This window comes from Filicampus tigris, chromosome 13, assembly GCF_054856515.1.
Source record: "Filicampus tigris isolate MCC_2025a chromosome 13, RoL_Ftig_1.0, whole genome shotgun sequence".
Taxonomy (NCBI): domain Eukaryota; kingdom Metazoa; phylum Chordata; class Actinopteri; order Syngnathiformes; family Syngnathidae; genus Filicampus; species Filicampus tigris.
This window is the reverse complement of record NC_141229.1, coordinates 22,443,262-22,449,373: the sequence shown is the minus strand read 5'-3', so window position 1 is coordinate 22,449,373 and position 6,112 is coordinate 22,443,262. Positions and strand designations below refer to the sequence as shown.

The following is a 6,112-nucleotide window of genomic DNA, read 5'->3' as shown; positions in this document are numbered from 1 at the left end:
CATCATTATTGAGGAAACCAAACATTACATTTTTCCAGCAATGTACACTTATCGTGCGCATTTATGTGCACCCCTGCTTATAAGCTTTGTTTCTAACTTGAGGAAGGAAAAGTTGTCTCACACGACCGGTTTGCTTAACAAGATCAAAGACCTAGACAACAAATGTGCATTCAATCCCGATCCAAGTCATTTCACAGAGCGTTTGAAACGTCAAGCTAGTCTCGATCTTGCTACTACCACAGCGGCTATTGTTCAGTTGATTAAGACTAAGCAGAGATTTTTTGAGTCTGGTGATAAAGATGGGAAATTTTTAGCTTTTCAAGCTCGCGTTGAGGCAACCTCGAAACTAATTTCGAGTGTGAGAATGGTTACTGGAGAAACTGTATTAGACCCGGATGGAATTAATGACGTATTTGCTCAATTTTACTCTGACTTGTATGCTTCAAAGTTACCACCTGTCGCGTGTAACACTTCTGGAGTGACTACAGTTAAATAGATCAATGGACCAGAACTAAGTTCGACTATTTGAAGTAGTAGTAATTAATATAAACCAATTGAATGACCACAGACCAAGAATAAGTTTAAACTGCCGGCTTCTTTTAGTTGAATTCAAACATATTGACATACAAATGACACACAAAATTGACACATAATGGACATACGATTTACATAAAACTGTAAGGAAAATATATTCCCTCTGCTTTCAAGTAATAATTTTGGTTGTTTATCCCTTTTCTTTAAACCTATTATCTAGTTTTGAAAATACAGTTTTCAACCCGGGTTGTTATTTTAATAAATTCTAATTTTACGTTTAAATCTATTTATGTGACCCTACCTTTGTTTTGAATAAAGTTCAGTAAAGGCAGGTATCTTGTTCAAATCACTTAAGTCCACCTTTAAATCTCAACCATTTCTGCTTTGTTGCTTAAACCAATCAACAATTCAATAACACCATTACAGCATCATTATGTATGGTTGACAAAAAAATAAAAGTGACACAATGTACAACTCAAAACAATTCAGCAAAAGACTGAACTAATCCAAGTATTCAAATGTCTCTGGTTCAATCATTCATGTTCTTCTGAATGTCCGAATAGTCAATCCTGAGTTTAGAGTCCACTGCGGTGTAGCAGAGAAAACAACAGATAGATCCTACCAGGTCCGATGGATATTAAAACGTCCCGCAATTGCTCTCCGCTCCTGCGTGAGAGACAGTTCAAGGGGTTCGTGGGTGGCTCGCCATCTTGCGTCTCGCACAAAGAATCCAACTCCGTTAAGAGTTCAGACGTTTCTGAATCAAACCTTAGTAGCCTATCATAACAACAAAATAATATGCATAAATAACCCAATTAGTACATCGGGTAACTTCAATTACAAGTTAAAGTCCGTTTACTGTCGAATGAAACGAATACAAATAAAATGACGCAGTTTCAATAATGGCGGTGGCAGGTGGAAAAAAAAACATCGCAGAGACATTGTATCACGACCCGCATTCTATTAGGCACCAATTCACCGTTTACAGCCATCATTTTAACATAAAACAACATAAATTTGACATCTTAGCTTCTTTTTTTCATCAATTGACCAATACAATATTATAAAATGTTCGTTGCATAAAAGAAAATACAAGTCTTAAACTCACCAAGTCCCGTTCAGTAATTAGTACATCACCAATGTAGAACAGGTTGTGAAAAATACAAAAAATAAGTCTTTCTCCGTACAAAAATAGCATTCGATAGCTCGGTTTCCTTCAATTTTTTCTTTTTTCGTTTAGCAGCAACTCCGCGAGGACTTACTGCACCTTCGTCGTATTCAGAAAGCACGAGGGGAAAAAAGAAAATATAAAGTGCGCATTTCTGGTCACATGCGTCACGACGTTACGTCGCTACGTGTCCTTCAAAATGAAAGTTTTGATAAATAGTTTAATCATTTTATACAAATACAAAAACATTAATAAATTAATGAATTTGCACGGTTTTCAACCTTGTAACATACTTTTAAGATATGTTTATCTATTTTGTATTTACAATGCATGTATTTCCTTAACGACTGTTTTTATTAACAGGCTCTTATTTTATGACACTATGTTAACCTGGGTTACACGCGCATGAGATGCTTACGATTCCTGCAGGTGGAGGAGTTGTTGGTGAGGGGTGTGGGTGGTCCTGTTACTGCGGCTGATGTGCGTGAAGCTATTAAATCTCTAAAGACTGGTAAATCATCAGGCCCAGACGGCTTCTCAGATGAGTATTATAAGGCCAATGCAGATCTTTTAGCCCCGAGGTTGGAGGGAATGTTTAATGAAGCTTTTTCAATCAATCGACTACCCAGGACTCTGTCTGAAGCTACGATATCTTTAATCCTGAAAACTGATAAGGACCCTTTGTCTTGTAGCAGTTATAGGCATATCTCGCTTTTCAACATGGATTTCAAAATCGTTTCTAAGGGTCTTGCACTTCGACTACAGCGTGTATTGCCGAAAAAATCATTTCTATGGATCAAACTGGCTTCATGGCTGGACGACACTACTACCACTACCACAATTCCAGGCATCTTTTAAATCTTATTCATACACCAGGCAGCTCAGTACCAGAAGTAGTTGTGTCTCTAGATGCGGAGAAGGAATTCGGCCGTGTCGAATGGAGCTTCCTTTTTGAAGTGATAAATAGATTCGGCTTGGGTGAGGTGAGCTTGGTATTCATTGAGTCAGGCTACTATACTCTTCTCTATCAGCCTCAGTTCGTACAAACAATACCTTATCTTCGCTGTTCAAGCTTGGAAGAGGTACCAGGCAAGGTTGCCCTCTGTCGCCTCTCTTGTTTGCCATTGCTATAGGGCCTCTGGCTATATGGCTGTGTTCAGAGGAAAGATTTCAGGGTATCACGAGGCTAGGTGTGTTATATAAGGTTTCTCTTTATGCGGATGATTTTATTTTGTATATCCTAAATCCTCATACTTCGCTACATGTGCTTTTTGAGATACTTAATCGATATGGCGCACTTTCTGGCTATAAGTTTAACTATCAAAAAGTGAGTTGCTCCCTCTCAACTCCTCAGCCAAGGAACTCTCCCACTCAGTTGTACCTTTTAGGTGGGTAGAAACTATATTTCGATATCTTAGGATTTTAGTCCCTCCCTCTATGCCTGAAATGGTGAAACAGAACTTCTTATCCTTGTAGGAGTGCACTGAGAAAGATTTTACCCCGTGGTCTTCACTACCATTGTCGATAATAGGACATGTGAACTTAATCAAGATGTCCATTCTTCCTACATTTTTTTTACCTTTTTCAGCACATTCCCATTCTTCTTAACAAATCATTTTTTGACCGGCTGGATGAATCTATTTTGCAATTTCTATGGGGCGGGAAGCCCGCAAGAATTCGTAAACCGATACTTCAGTCCCCAAAGAGCCATGGTGGTAATACCTGCACCAATTCTTGCTCGCCGCCAGGGGGCACCACGCCCGTTTTGGGTTGACTCTTTAGACAAAACGGACGAAAAAAGTCCTCGTAATTCAGTCTTAATATATGAAGGCGCTACATTAAAGATGTGTAAATCCGGTTTACCAGATCAGTGATTGAAACTTTGACTCAAACACACACAATTCACACTAGGTTTCTGTAAATGACAATGATTTATTTTCTACAGCTATGGAAATCTAAATGACACACTACAATGGTCAGAAGCAGGAATAGAAACACAACAAAGAAATCCTATACTAAGACAAGTCTAAATAAATGAAGGCAAAGAATATTGAAGGTTTGTGACGAAAGGGGGCATTGGGGTCTGGACGATATGAGTGTGCGTGCGTGTGTGCGCGTGTGTGTTGTGCGTGTGTGCATACGTGCGTGCGCAAGTAATGAGCAGTGATTAAAGAAAGCTATATGTAAAACAGTAATCTTCCCTTACCTTCTGTACAGCACGCTGCAAGTGTGAGCAGACCAGGCTAACATTTTGTTACCAACCTGGAAAACATTCAAATTCCACCCACACACGCGCTGATTGGGTGACGTAGCCGTGGTTTTGGCGTCCCGGCGAATCAATTTTCCGGGAATAATACAATACTATACAATATATAGCGCATTTCCCAACAGCTACAGCTGTAACAAAGCACTTTCCATACAACAACAAAATAACCACAATAATAAATGAACACAAAACACTACATGGGCCAGTCTACTGAATTGGTTCAGTTGAGTTGGAAAATGTGTGAAATTTGTATTTTATTTCAGAAAAACTTTTACTGTATTCATGTTGCAGTTGCACCATATCTACATAGCACATATATAGTAAAAGTACAGTAAATTTTCAAATAGTATTTTCTGGCTTTTCCCTAATATCTTGCCTGTCCTAAAATTTGTTACAACCGAAACACATAATTACAGAAGAATAAAAATAATTCTACTTGCAGATTCATATTTTTTTCCATTCCCCCCTCTACAGAGTATTTTTATAAATTAATATATAGGGCTTTGACATCGAAATCAATCCAAATGAATTTTTAAAATAATGTAATATTCCTTTTTCTGAAATAAATCAAAATGTATATGCTATTTTTGTTTAAGTTTATCATATTGACTTCAAAAGTCATCATTAATTAAAACAAACATACCCTTAAACAATCATTACCAGAAATTGTTGGTTGATAATGCAATACATTTTAATTAAATTTAATTAAAAGATCTGTTTTCTCGGTAGTGACTGCAACGTTTCAGTAGTGACCATACTGTTGCTGCTGTTGCAGTAATACTTTGTGTGAGGGTAGCATTTTAATCACTAGTTCTGCCATATTTGAACTTTTAACGTGTATTATAACTAATGAAACATTATTATTTCCATTATCTACTGCTTTATTCTATACTCAGGGTTGCAGGGGGTTGGAGTTGATCGCAGCCGATTTAGGGCAAAAGCAGAGTACAGGCTGGACCGGTCACCTGTCCATCACAGAGCTCTTCATCATTGAAAAACTGTGGTTTCACCTTCCAAATGAAAATTTAATTGGAATAACAAACATTTTTGTGGGCGGCACGGTGGTCGACTGGTTAGCACGTCCGCCTCACAGTTCAGAGGTCGTGGGTTCGATCCCGGCTCCGGCCTCCCTGTGTGGAGTTTGCATGTTCTCCCCGTGCCTGCGTGGGTTTTCTCCGGGCACTCCGGTTTCCTCCCACATTCCAAAAACATGCATGGTAAGTTGATTGGATACTCTAAATTGCCCCTAGGTGTGATTGTGAGTGCGGTTGTTTGTCTCTGTGTGCCCTGCGATTGGCTGGCAACCAGTTCAGGGTGTCCCCCGCCTACTGCCCAAAGACAGCTGGGATAGGCTCCAGCACGCCCCGCGACCCTTGTGAGGAGAAGTGGTACAGATAATGGATGGATGGAACATTTTTGTAACATACATTTGCATGTATGTATGTTCCCTCTCCCTCTGTTTCTTGAGAGACATCCGGTGGTCTTGTCTTTTCCTCCATGCTCTTCTGACTTTCCTTTGCTCTCTGCTGGATAGTTCATCGGTAGACTTCAGCTTTCTTTCTTCCTTCCAACCCTTGTTTCTTTTTATATATATATATATATATATATATATATATATATATATATATATATATATATATATATATATATATATATATATATATATATATATATATATATATATGATCTACAAAATCTATGTAAATCTTTCACCATACATTTAAAAGCAACCAAAATGTTCTATTAAAGTAAAATATTATTTAAATTGGCAAAATCTTATACATTTTATTTTCGTTAATTGAAATTTAGGAGTTAGAGATTGGGACAGCCACCTCCCAAGAGGAAGTGACATATAACATGACTTACATTCAGTTTAATAGTATCTTAATTAATGTCTTGTGATAAAATAGATTATAAGATATTACTAAATATGCTAGGTCTGAACATTTCATTGTTTTTTAAAAAATGATTTTCATTGTGGGACAGCAATTTCAACCAATTCGGTAGAATGGTTCATATACAACAGACACCAGAAAACAGCCGACAATTGTCAGTCTCAGGTCGGATCGAAAACCAAAGAATAGAAATGTGTCTTCAAACGGGTTTTGAAAGTGGACAGAGAGGGGCCTTGCCTAACATTCAAT

The 6,112-nt window shown here is 37.9% G+C and overlaps 1 long non-coding RNA gene across 1 annotated transcript; it reads right to left on the bottom strand.

The window, feature by feature from the left end:
* Positions 1–576: 576 nt before the first annotated feature.
* On the bottom strand, positions 577–1,847 carry LOC147137963 (uncharacterized). The gene is made up of 2 exons (XR_015089359.1): positions 1,643–1,847; positions 577–1,311 (listed from the first exon to the last, which is right to left on the bottom strand). It is a non-coding gene; the product is annotated as an uncharacterized LOC147137963 (long non-coding RNA).
* Positions 1,848–6,112: the final 4,265 nt, after the last annotated feature.